We start from the raw sequence: 14,001 nt of genomic DNA, 5'->3' as shown, positions 1-14,001 counted from the left end.
CCAAGCCTGCCATTCATCCTCTGCTTTGTAGGCTAAAGTAATTGAAGATTGAAGACACTGTTTCCTCACTCTCCTATCAGAGGCACCTATGACTGACTTTTTGGAGACAGTGGCGACATTTCTTGTGTATTTGTGGTTGATATTGAACATCCCTGTGATTTACTGTAAATCTGCCATTCAGTTTTATCCGGAACAGCTAAAGTGTACAGGAAGCATAAAACATGTGGTTTCTATTGGAGTCATTGCTGTGATTCAGTGTTCCCATACAACCTGAACAGACGGGGGGGTGGGGGGGGGGGGGATGTTCCTTGAAGCCCCGCACACGCGATTGCCGTATTTCCCACGGACACTGGAAGGCATCAGCAGCCCGGTGTTGGGAAAACGGGGAGCCGAGATGGAGCTGGAGGTGGGAGGGGCCTGGCATGGCTGACGTCAGCGGCTGTGTGGAGGAGTATAGGCTGTGCTGTCAGCCCAGTGTCAGTCTGATGAAGATTGGCATGCAGGTAAGCTGTCATTCATTTTCAATGTCAGTGCATGGGAGCAGGGCTTTACCACTGAGCGTCCTTTTTTTTCCCCTTTACCCCCCCTTCATTACAAAAGGCAGGACATTATTCATACAGTCAGACAGCCAGCCAGGCCAGAGTGAGAGAGAGAGAGGGAGAGAGAGAGGGAGAGAGAAAGAGAGAGAGAGAGGGAGGGAAAGAGAGAGTGAGGGAGGGAGAGAGAGAGGGAGAGCGAGTGAGAGAGGGAGGAGGAGGGGAGGGGGTGAGTCGAGGTGGGGGAGAAAAAGAGAGAGGGAAAAGAGAGGAGATGCATTTTTGTGCTGGACTGAAAGACCAGTGGATTTTTTTTTCTTTTGCTTGATGCGGCGTTTGGATTAAAAAAAAAATGTCGGTAACGTTTGAGATGCAGGTATAATAGGATGTGTTGCATTTTGCGGCGGATGCTTTTGTGCAGTAGGTTGTAATTTGGAGGCTAATCGCGGTAATAGTGAGCGGATCGGACGGATTGAGCGCATAGCTGCAGGAAGCTGGCGTTTTATTTCCACACGGCTTTGTCAATTAGCGCCGGAACGCCACAGCGCATTCTGATTGTTTGCGAATTTGCAGCAAATATCTGAGGGTGTAAATATTCCGTGCAAAAATTACAACAACAGCAAAAAAAAACAAACAAACAAAAAAAAAAAAAAAAAACAGGCAAACAAAAAACAAACCCTATTGTGTTGTCTTGTCACTGCTACTGCTGCTGTTCTCCTCATGTTGAAGTTACCTGGTGTGTTTTATTCCAGTAAAAAAAGCTTTTATGCTGACCGGCAAAGTTGGTGTGTTTGTAAGGAAAACGGATTTTCAGCGTAAAATAATTTGCATTGTTAATTCAGCATTTTTGTAGCCTAAATAATACATATTATTCTATAGTCTAGTCCAGTACTGTGTGTGTGTGTGTGTGTGTGTGTGTGTGTGTGTGTGTGTGTGTGTGTGTGTGTGTGTGTGATTTTTGTTCGTTTGTGACAAAAATAAACAAATAACCACTGCATAGGCCGAGCTACTAATGTCAAACTGAAGAAAATATATATTACCTGTAGTTTGAAATTGAGCCTTTTTATTAATCATTAAGCCAGGTTTTGGTGTGATTTTTTTATTTTTATGTGTTTGCAGTTTAGGAGCAGCAGTTTTTCAAAGTAAAACAATAGTTTTTAATTTATTCCAGAAAAACTTTAAGCAAAACACTGCTATTTTCCTCACACGTCTGTATTTTAAAAGGCCAAACAGGGGGTCTCATTCTTTTTTGCATTGCTCTGTGAATTCATTCATTTGAAGTGTTCGGACTACCTGCATCTCAGTGAGCTCTAATGTTTACTCTCAGCCTTCCTTGCCCTGCAAACCCTCTCAGGAATGAACACTGGCCTTCTTTGTGTGCCACTCGCCACTTTCTACTTCAGATGACTAGTTTATTCCACAATTGCTTAAACCCGTAGGAGACATTGGACTGTGTGCATGAAATGCCGTCAGTGCGATTTGACGGGGAGCCCATGTCTCTCAGACAGCTCGTCTCAAACTCTGGGGGCCCTGTTTGATTGGATTTGAATGATCTCGCAGTTTAAAAAAAGGAGTAGATTCAGGTCGTTTGCTGTGTTTTGGTAGTTTTTGCGAGTCAGACCAAGTCATGTGTTCAGCTCTCATCGCTGCCCCTCAAATGTCACATAAATGTTGCAGTACATGCATAGATTTGCAGGGGTGGATTTAGAGAAATATTCATGGGGTGGCCAGAGGGTGGCAAGGGATGACAGACATATACACTGATTGAATCACAAACAATCACATATATCAATATTTCTTTGGAAGCTTTTCAAATAAAGACTTTTGAGCTCAAAAACATTACATTATTTTGGGACGTTAGTAAAACATTGAATAGAAATATTACGGTGACCTCTTTTTTCATTGAACTTAAGACTATCACTTGGTCTAAAATGTGTCCGTAACAGATTGTTACTATATTTTACAATTTTCACACATTATTTGAAAAAAATATATAAAAATCTCTGAATTAATGTGTTAAATTCGACTCCATTTGACACCAAATTAGGGTGGCTGGGCATTGTTTAGGGTTGGCAGCTGCCACCCCATGTCACCCCTTTAGTACTGCCCCTGCAGATTTGGCAAACAAATCTAAATTTGGCGCAAAACACAAACGTTGCTAAATGTAAAGCTCAGGACATGTAACTCCATAACACTTTCCTTGTCATCTGCCAGTGTTAATGTAAAAATGCATATACAACTGTATACAGCACAGTAAAGGCCCCTCACAGCAAAGGCTACAGTCTGAGCATTGGGAGTACATTAGCTTAATTAAATATGCCTGAACCATTTGTTTACTAATCATCTGCTTCCCTAAGAAATCACAATGGCGATTTAGACCACTTTAGCTGCCTCCGTCAGACACATTCGGCAGGTGCAGAGTGCTGAGCACAGAATCCCACGGGGGGCTAAACTCGCACCCCCTGTGAAAGTAAATGCTTTGAAAAGACACTGTTGTTGCTCACTGTGAGTCGCTGCTGAAGGACCAAAAGAAGCTCTGTTACCTTTTACACCATTCAAACGATTGTGTACCTTGTTGTGCACAACCTCAGCGCCTCAAAGTGGATGATTCAGCTGGGAACACACACACACACACACACACACACACACACACACACACACACACACACACACACACACACGAGTTGAAACGCATCACTACCAATCACCCTCAGTGATGTTTGTTCTTTGTTGTGATGTACCCCACACGTCTCTACATATTGTCAGATAAAGATAATGCCAATTTAGTTTATCCCCAAACCCTGCTGAGATCTTAATTGATGATTTGTGTCATTGGACAAGCAGCCCAGGGGCATATTTGGTGCTGCAAAAATACTCCAACACTATTTGCATATTCCCATTCCTACTATATGGGTAAATTACATGATGAGGTGCGATGCTGTGCATTCCTGCGGCTTTTGGGGGGATAATCACTAATAAAGTGATTCAGTCACACTAAATGAAGGAAGTAAACAGAGCGAGGAGAGCATATGTTACAAACCAATTTAAGCATTTATGTATGGCCATAAAGCAATTGAGGAAATTAAACCACGAGCAAATGTCTTGTCATTTCCTTCGCCTTTGCCTCTAATTCCACCCAGCGTGGTGCCAAAGAAACCAATGCATCATTTTTGAAGATCTAAGGTTTTTTTGACACTCTTGTAAGACTAATAGAGGATTCCTTTTCTTAGCAATCAGATTGTGAGATGTCTAATTTATGTTTGAGGGCCTCACTTTCTTAAATCAGGCTGGAAAAAGCAAGACGATGTTCAGAATTATTCATAAGGCTTTAGTCCGCAGGGTATCCTCAGTAGAGTGCATCTAGGTCCTGCTCTGGGCCCGTGAGCAATGTGATGTAGGCTAGTTTTTTTGTGTTCAATAGAGCAGCAATCCTTAAGACAATTGTGTTGTGTTGTGTTGCATGTTTTGGCCCTGTCTGGGCCCTCACAGGTCATGCCCAGTAAGCCCGCTTGATCCCTATTGCTCTCAAGAGGAGGCAGAGGCCTGTTTATACCGTCAGACAGCTCAGCTTAAGGACAGCCCTTGCATGCTTACCCTTGCTCATTCTACAGCCAGTGCTGCGTTGGCATGGCTCTAAGTAAGCCACCAGGGAGCGGGGTCGGAGAGAGATGGATTGGCTTGATTTATGCTCCAAGAGAAGCAGCAGGCAAATTTTAATGATCCTCCATACTGTCAACATCACGAAGCTTTGTTTCTGGAAGGAGATAAAGATGTTATTAAAATATATCCGGCATAGGATGGTGGTATGGTTAATAAGTTTGGAAACTGCATTCAGACAGTGATACTATTGTAGCATAATTGCTGACACATAATTTAAAAAATATCATCCCATTACAAGATCTTGTATGGCACAATAAATAATGAATGCAATTTTAATTTTTTTTTAGGCATTTGTTTCAGATTATTTGTCATTATCTAGCTAATAAAAATCTAAAAGCAATGTGGTTTCATTGGGGATGTAATGATTCAATAAAATGTACAATACTTTATATTTATTTACAAAAACCAATGCATATTTCTTTTTCTTTGTAAAAGTGAAACTGAAAATATGACCACATCAACTATGGGAAATGGCCTCATGTCTTGCCCTGTCTTGGGGAAGCGAAAAAGCTGCCACACCTCTGATTTTTAGCAGGATAGTGGATCCTCAGTTTCAAAGTCTTCACAGCTACTGACGTGAATGATGTCGGTTGTTGATCCCAATGTGAACCGTTTGCGACGTCACACGTTTTTTTGGAGGCAGCAGTGGTGACGCACTGCGAGTGGAGCTGTGCTTAGTTTGGATGACAAGAATGACATGTCAGTCATAGGGTAGCCACGCCCAAAAAATGCTAGCATCTATTTTACTGTAAATGGGACCATAATGAATATTGAATACTAAATGAACATCATGCTTAAAGAAGACTGGAAACATTTCGGAAAGGTTTGGAAAGGTTTCGTCCTCAAATTCTAAACAAAGGATGTATTGTTTTGCCATACCTCTAGCTTTGCTGTCACAGAGATCCCTATGGTGATAACACATTAGCAAGTTGAACAGGGAATGTATGTAGGTGACGTTATTGACCTTCTTAATGAGCATATGTTATTTTCAAAATAAATACAAAAGTAGCTTGGGGACAAATCACATCATGGTGATTACAGTAGACGGCTTTGCTCTTAGCATGTCCCCGAAACATCTGCTGATAAAAAGAACACCTACACGTGAGAAAAATCCATATCTTCGTCTTCAGTATGTGATTGATTGGACTTAGCACAATTGATTCAATTGGCCCTGCAGACGGCCCTCAAACAAACTTTGTAAATGCACTTCTCCACACAATGGCATGCGATGTGTGCTTGAACAGTGAACGCCACAGCATGGAAGAAATCATACAAAGGCTTCAGTCATTAGGTAATGATTTTAACATCGGTACTCTGATTGCATTCCTTTTTGTTCAGACAGAGGAAATGAAAACCCAGCAGGGACACATTCCATAAACTAAGTCGAAACCATAGCATAGAATGGAAGACTCCAATAGATTTTTCACCAGCAGGATGCACACGCAGATACAGTGTTTACTGTGGGTGAAAGATGTGCAAGAAGTAGGCTATTTCCACCCTCTAATGTCCTCACTATGCATAGTGTGCGTATAAATTGCTTTTGATGTCATTCTTTTTGCTGTAAAAAGAATTAAAACATATTATTTTTAGACATCAGTAGTTATTATTCAAGGATCAAGAGCAAAATCAAATTAGCAACAGCTTATTATATATTCTGCATTTAAAGACCTTTAACAAGACTCTGAACCTCATTGTGCCTTTGGTTCTTATCTCTGGTGGAATGTAGATAATCCTAATAAATGAGTGGGGCTTCACACAGAGAAATATGAAGCCTGCCAGTAAATCCTGAATTTATTATATTTGAGAGTCCTGGTAACAGCTGAGCTGGGCGAGGTTCAAAATATTTGATTTGAATTCAACAGCAGATCATAGCAGAGAAAATCCCACCAAGCGTTGTGTGGCTGCATATTTGTGCCTCCCTTGAAAATGAATAAATGCAAGGGCCAAAATGGTGTCACAACTATTGAGAATCTCCCCTTGTGTAATAGTCTTTAAAACTTAGTTAAGAGTGAAATGTCATTGTTGGTTTTCCACGCTAATAACATCGACTTAACACCATGCATCAGTATGCTCACAAAATAAAGTGGCAGTGGCTTTCTCTTGCCAAATGCAAATGTATGTTTGCACCTTAAGCAAAACTGCAATTGTACTATTATTATGTTTCTCTTTTACTCCAGTCGTTCCGTACTGCAGGTACAGTTCCAGCTGTTTTTCAGCACCGCAGTGCTGTTGCCAGCAGGAAAGCTGTTGTTCCTCCTCTGTGAGTCAGACTAACTTTTATTACAAAGTTGGAGACAAACAGACTTACAGCCGTACACATCAACAGGAGCTGCTTTTGTGAACACTAAGCTAACTGAATCACTGTTTTGAAGGGCTTTTGCAAGTATTCACTCATTTAATCCTTAAGTAAAAAAGTACTAATACCACAATGTGAAAATTAGGGATCGACCAGTATGTTTTTTTCAGGGCCGATACACTGACATTATTTGTATCAAGGAAACTGATGTACATTTGCTGTACTTTTGTACTTTAGTAAAGCGTGGTAAAGCAGCCTTCAGCATTAACAGACTTTACTCGTGATGTGTAACCCGTCAGATGGTGCTGTGAGAGAGACATTAAGCAGGACTACAGACTGACAAAGAACCAGGGGGTCACATCAGAGCCAAAGTAGGGTATTTTTAAATGTATGTATTTGATCTGCAATCGGAGAAATAACAATTCCAACAAAATTCGGAAATTTGCTGAATAATGGATCTGATAATCTAATTTGAACTGCTTTATATACTGTAGGGTAGTTTCATTGACAGCAATGCACCATATGTGTCTAGTGTGACTGTCCTGTGAGAACCATGTGTCTCTAAAAAGTCAACCTTTCATGAGGTCAGAACAACACCTGTTTTCAGCTCTGTGACCGTGCATGTTCCAGCTAATCCAAGAGGGGTTTTAAATTGTTAAATTAGATTAAGAAGTAGGATTTTTCTCAACTGGAGATACAGGAAGGGTATGAAATATTGTAATCTAAACTTGTAATTAAAGCTGTCAGACAAATGTGGTGGAGTAAAGAGTACAATATTTGAGATGTAATGGAGTAGAAATATAAAGTTACATGAAATAGAAATACTTCAGTTTGTACTTCTAAAGGTCCAGTGTGTAGGATTTAGTGGCATCTAGTGCTATAGTTGCAGATTGCAACTCCCTCACTTTGCCCTCCCTTTCCAAGTGCAAAGGACTACAAAAACTGAAACATGGTCTGCCACTAGATCCTCCTAAATGTTACTCACTGGACCTTTAAGTACAGTTGAGTAAAGGAACTTAGTAACATCCAATCACTGTGCTTTTGACCACCTCCTGAAGTTGTTTCTCTGTCACTCTCGGGTTTTAATGTCTGTATTAATACACAGATGAGCTGCAGCGAGAAGTGAGTTGGATGCCCAAGACACGAGGCAACATGTGAAAAGTGTGCAATAGAGATGTAAAATGAGCTTTTTGAAATGTTGGAAGATGGCCTTTTGAAATTACCCTACTTTGATTATTGGCAGAGCCGCTCATTGAAGTCTGCTTTGCTTTGAACAGAAATGCAACAGTGCTAAAGTTGTGACCTCCAAAAGGCTATTCACCAGAGCACACAGCTCCATTTTTCCAAGTCCTCTCCAAAGATATTATTCAAGTGTGCTGCTCTTTCTGCCACTCACATCTCATCTGAATGTTTCAGCCTATTGCACTCCAGGACGCCATTGATCTGAAGGACAACATTTTCACTGCGTCTATAGCTGCTGCTTTATTTTGACATTAGACTTCAACAAAAGCAGCTTTCTCTTCAAATCCATTTGTGTACCTTGCTGTTAATCTCCAAGTGGTCTTTGCAGATGCCTGATGAAACCCTTGTTAGTGTGCGGGCTCTCGGGTGAAACAGCAGACTTTAGTAAAAGCACTGTACAGTGGCAAGGACAGAATAATTTGCCCTAATGCATTTTAGTGATCGCTCTTATTAGCTGCAAATGACTTTTTTTTTATGCAGTTCTGTCCCCTGCTATAAAAGTGCCATGATTTTATGACGGCACAGGCTTCAGTCAAAGTGCATTTCATTTTCTGTGGGAAGGCTACATCTTTTATGGTGTTTCATAAGACTTGTCGCTCTTAAAATATTAAAGAAGTACTACACTGCTTTATTCCTGTATTATGTTTCATTAAGGCTTTTGGCATCCTAAATGTCTCGGTGCTGCTCAATTCATATCAGTGCCCAGAGGATCTAAATGCTTCTGACACTCTAATACAAAGTCCCATGTTACCCTGGAGTTGAACTGTTTAGCCAGTAGCTTTTAACTTTAAGTGCTTCTAATGCTATATAGCTAGTCCCATTTTATAAATACAGTGCAATCCCAGAATTCCTAGTCCTAGAAATCTTCATACAATACTGTATACAGCTAATTTGCAACAGCAAATGTGTTTGAGAGAAATACAATGCCAGCCTGTTTACTCTTTTCATTCAATACAATGTATCTGCCAAGTCTCAAAATGTTCTAACTGACAGCATATAGTCAGTACCCTTTAACCCTAACTAAAACACAACCTTAACCACAACATAACCCTAACCCCCAAATTCCACCAAACATGGCCGCGTCGCATTCTAACTTCACCATGGTTAATAATAACCTTTACTGCAATTTTTTCTTGGACAATAAATCGTCCAACAAAAGTAGGTACTGTGACAGGCCTAGTCTGGTCTGTGTTGTCCTGTACTTTGTACACCCACTATCCATCCCCCACCATATATAGTATGACTACCTTGAGGTAAGGGAATGTAGCACCTTGTTCCCTGGAGAAAAAATAACACCCCTGAACATAATTCTTTATAACGTAATGTTTTCTTCAAAACATAAATGTAAACACAAATTCTATATGAGACAGGGTTGGACAGCACAATGCACTAGCAATCATGCCATTAAGTGTAATCTGTATAAAGTTCTGGTGTGATATACTGCCTGTGTGCGAGTTAGATACACAGATACAGTGTGTGACACCTCCAGCTAATAGTAGGGAGTGCAAGTAGTTTATACACCATAATTATCATTATTATTACTATTATTATTATTTAAATTGGTTGCAACACAAGGTATACCTATTGCATTTCAGTGACATTTATTGTAATGCTTTAATTATATTCAGTGAATTCATTTGTGCTGCAGTGGCGGAGTTAGAGCGGCATAGGGTGGCGGCTGCCACCCGAAAAACAGCCTGGCCACCCCAGTTTGGTGTCATATGCTATCAAACTTAACACATTAATTTACATGAATTTTAAGAATAATGTGTTGAATTATGGAAATTAATTTAGTGATCTGTTTAGACTAAGTGATCGGCTTAAATTCAATGAAAAATTATGTATTTGGAAAAATTATGGAAAAAGATTTAAATAAAACAATTTGCAGAAATCTAATGCCACCTCTATTCATTGCTTTACTAATGCCACAATAATGTTTTCCACTTCAAATATATTTTTACTTATTTGGGGGCTTTTCGGAGCAAAAACTTTGATATGTGATTGTTTGTTGACGCACCTTAAAGTCTCCATGCCACCCTCTGGACACCCCACGAATATTTCTCTAGATCCACATTTGCTGTGCTGTTTTCTAACCTAAATGCAAAGCTCATGTCAAAATGGCATGAAAACTTTTAGGTCTTTCACATTTGATTCTGTCAAGCCTGGCAATGTGGATTTGTGGAGAACAATTTCCACAGAGGCAACAACTAAAATAGATTGCTTATTCCGAACATCATCTGTCCGTATGAAACGCAGGCATCGCTGCAATTGTCATCTTGGCTGCATTCAGTGTCCTTGCTCTCTCCTCTCCTCACTTCATTGCATTCAGAACATTATGACTTTGCTGAAAGTGTCACTGACGTTAACCTCAAGTATAAAGCAGTGTAGCACACAGAGAGCTAGTTTAGTCTCTTTGTTCCTTCTTATCCTTTATTTCCTGTAATTGAGATGACTGCAGGATCAACACCTACACGAAGACGTTTCTTCCAAGATCCCCCCCCCCCGTCATGCTGCTGATGTTTGGTGTGAATCAGAAATCCTGGCAACCCTGTTAACAGTGATTCAGTATTGTTCTTTTGGACAACTCGGAGCTTTGTTGACTGGTCTCAGAGTTTCATGTTTGGCCTGAAGCTTAAGCTCTGCAAGTAATCATGAGTCAACTATGGCAGTCCGAGGGAGACGTGGACTGGGTAATGGGTTTCCGGAGGAGTGTGAAGATGACGTGTGTGCTCCTGAGTCAGATAAATGTGGTTTTAGTTAGAGGTCAGTAAGACAATCCTCCCTCAGATAATGTCTATTTATCTTGTACAAATTGTACATTAGTACTTCATTTTTCTGTGTGGTTATGTAACCCCCTGTTTGCTCAGTTTATTAATTTTACATTTTCCTTCTTGTGACTCACTCGTCAACTTTGCTTGTCAAGAGCAGCCGTGAAGCATTTCTTTCCTTCACTACTGGCAAAATGGATGCCGACACATTAAGCCCCGTTTAACTCTGTTTCCAGGCTGCCACATTCCATCACATAAAAGTTTGATTTATAACACAATTCAAGCCAAAAACAGTCACAGAAAAATCAAATTACTGCAGAGTCCCTGTTTCCTGTGATTTGCGGTGGCAGGCACATAATTTGTCAAAGAAAGCTGTGCCGTGTTAAGTGTGTTTGCACAGCGATGCGGCCTAACCGCACGCCAAGGCCTGATTTTTAGAAGTGGTAATATTTAACAACTCTACAACGCGCGTCTGATTTGCGAGCGCTCCAGTCTGAGCACCACTCCTTCGTTTTTCAGCGTCCTTTCTGATTTGCTGCTGCCGCCACTGACGAGGCCCGAGGCGTCGATTCATGTCGCCTTTTAAGCAATAATGTAAACATGTCAGATTTCTGGAGTGTGTGAAGATGCTGAGGGAGTGAGCGAGCGAACACAATTATCATAACAGACATATTTGTAAATGACTAAAGGAAGCAGTTTACCTCAGCAGCTGCTTTAGAGAGTGCAGGTTTTATCACTCACTGAGAGCTTATACATCCTTAAATGCTTACAACAACACGCCATATCTGTGTGACAGTATGCTTAATCAAGAAAATATTCCTTAAACATTACCAGGGAGTGCAGACATGATTCCACATGTTAATTGCAGCACTGTGAACTTGAAAAAAACAGACTGAACCCCCCCTCCCGTTTTTTTTTCTATCCGAGACTTCTTTCCACTACAAAGAATAATTACTTTTTCTAACTCCAGCACCATAATTGGTTACTACTCTTTTATCTTATCTATGTGCGCATAATTATCACAGTCATCATATTAGATTATTTCATGCATAATAAATGAACTCAAACTGTGTGTGGGGTAATTAGCATGTTAGGATATGTGCCACGATAAGAGGTTTGCTCTCTCAAAGATTGCATTGTTCCAGACATTCCTGAAAAGTGAGAAATGCAGAAAGAAATTAAATATTTTACCACCACTAGTGTCTTAAATATTCTTCTTTTATCATGTCGCGTGTGTATTTGTGTCGATGTTTATGTCCTCCGTTGTTGGGGAAATTTTTCATGTGTTTTACTTTGGATTCTGGGTCTAGAGCAGGCAGTAGTTTATACGCAGAAGACATAACAAGACACAGGAGCATAATGGAGACTATTGTGAGAGACAGACCAGTGTGCTACTTGACTTTGGCAGCTGTCTGCTCTATAGATCTTGTCCAATCCAAATGACAGATGTGCATCACTTCAGTCGAGATGTCAGTCAACAGTGAAAAGGTTTTCATTTCTTCTTCTTACATATTAAATATGTAGTACTGCAGGTATATTAGGTATTTACAAGTTGTCTTCAAACGTTGTTAAAAGTTCCATAATACGTTTTCATCTGTCAAATGTCATTCGAATGACTAAAGTTCAGTCAAAGGTTGATTTAAACTACTTGACCTGTGATCAGGCTTGGAGAGTAATGGATTACATGTAACTGAGTTAAGAAATCAGGATTAAAAATTTTTTTTAGCAGATTATTTCCTGTGAATATTGATCAGAGATTAGTTTTTATACAGTTATTTTGGTCTGTATTGTGTATTTTCTTTTTAGCAATCATACATTCTATCTAAACTTAAAGAAAAATAACAATTCAATTTAGTTTTCTTCACAGAAATGAACAAAATGCTGAGATATAGGCCTACTGTGTATATTTTTTAAGTGTTCTTACACCCCTTAAATTCAAGAAGCCCTTGCGACCCCCCCCCCATGAAGGTTTGGGGACCCCCCAGGTTGGGAATCACTGCATTACAGTTACAGAAAGAGGTAATCAGATTACAATCACATTTAGTAAATCTGAGCATTATTCGAAGGATTACAGTTTAAAAAATACGCTGAGTAGAGGACACATTTTTGATGCTAAAAATCTTGGTTTCCATTTTGTTTTCCGAGGTCACATTGTTCTGTTGTCTTAAAGAATACATAAAAGCCATCTTCTTTCCTCTTGTCTTTTGCATATTTGGTGTTGAGGAAATCCAAAAGTAACGGAAAGTTTAATATTGTGCTACTTGGATTAGGTTACTGACTACATTTCAATTGAGGTGCTTAACCAGTTTAATGCTGCACTGCTTGGAAACATTTCACTGGTTATTTAATGAGGGGGGCCAATCAGGAACGAGTCCAGTTGTTGGTGCCTTGCCTGGAGTTAGTCTGAACTGCCTATAAAGACATTTTTGAAAACGCAATAACTTCAAATTTTACTACCCAATTAAAGTCCAATTTTCACTGTGTATGAAACACCAGTGAAAAGTGATGTACAGTATATAAATAAGGGGGAATGTGAACCAGCAGTGGTGTAGAATTTATGGTCTGCTTGTCCAAGGCTTCATTTAAAAGGCCTTGTGTATTTAAAGTGGCCAGCTCAAAGATTTTCATTTAAATAAATGTCTGCCAAGTCACTGTCTATCTCCTATGGCCCACTGATGGAAGTATTGTAATATTTATTTATTTTCAGTAATACGAAATTGGTGTCTGTGGGGACATTCTTGGAAAAAAAGGTTGTATTATAGTTTCTTTCAATTGTATACACACGAAAAACTGAACTAAGCACACATTTCTATAGAAATTAGAAATTCTTGCAAACATTTTTGCAAACTTCCAGCATTTTTGGGGGGAATATGTCACTCCAGACACCAGTCTGTAATACTGCAAATAAATATTGCAATGTTTTCATCAGTGTAGGCTTAATCACTATTAATTACTAATATTTTTTTATTACTAAGCCCATTTCTGCCAATGTGACGAAAAAGAAACATAATAATAATAATAATAAGAAGAAACTTTCTCAATATTTTGATTTAGTATCTCAAAATAATTACTCATTATTTTTGAGATACCAAGTCAAAATATTGATAAAGTTTCTCATTATTTTCAGATAATATGTATTTTGAGAGAGTTTCTCATTATAATAACAGAATCCTCACACTGGCAGAAACGGGCTTCCATACTATTGTGTTACCTAATTCAGTGAGTGTTAGTGACATTTGACAACATGGAAATCTTCAAGATTTCCACTGCAAATTGAGGAAACCATCCTGACTTAAAATGATTTGTAAACCACACTTACATTTTTCTTAAACATTATGTCCATAAAACGGCCTCTCAGATAATCGCTGCAGAAAAAATAGGCTGTCAAAATCCGAGTTTGCAGTATCTCAGATGCTTGCTTTTTTTCACCACTAAATAACTTTTCTTTGACGCCAAATGTTTCAGTTGTAGTTTCCTGGCCCTTGAGCATATTTGGCAG

At 39.5% G+C, this 14,001-nt stretch overlaps 1 protein-coding gene across 2 annotated transcripts in view; it reads left to right on the top strand.

Moving 5' to 3' along the window:
• Positions 1-342: 342 nt before the first annotated feature.
• Positions 343-14,001, top strand: part of pknox2 (pbx/knotted 1 homeobox 2) — a 118,163-nt gene continuing 104,504 nt past the window's right edge. The window contains exon 1 of one of the 2 annotated variants that reach the window (XM_051401594.1): positions 343-503. The gene's annotated coding sequence lies outside the window, so the exon portion shown is untranslated. Of the gene's footprint in view, positions 504-811; positions 891-14,001 lie in introns of those variants that run through there. The other variant, XM_051401590.1, reaches the window with a different exon arrangement.

Source organism: Dicentrarchus labrax, unplaced genomic scaffold (genome assembly GCF_905237075.1).
Source record: "Dicentrarchus labrax unplaced genomic scaffold, dlabrax2021, whole genome shotgun sequence".
NCBI classification, from domain to species: domain Eukaryota; kingdom Metazoa; phylum Chordata; class Actinopteri; family Moronidae; genus Dicentrarchus; species Dicentrarchus labrax.
Note: the sequence above shows the minus strand (reverse complement) of the source record. Positions and strands in the feature narration are given on the sequence as shown.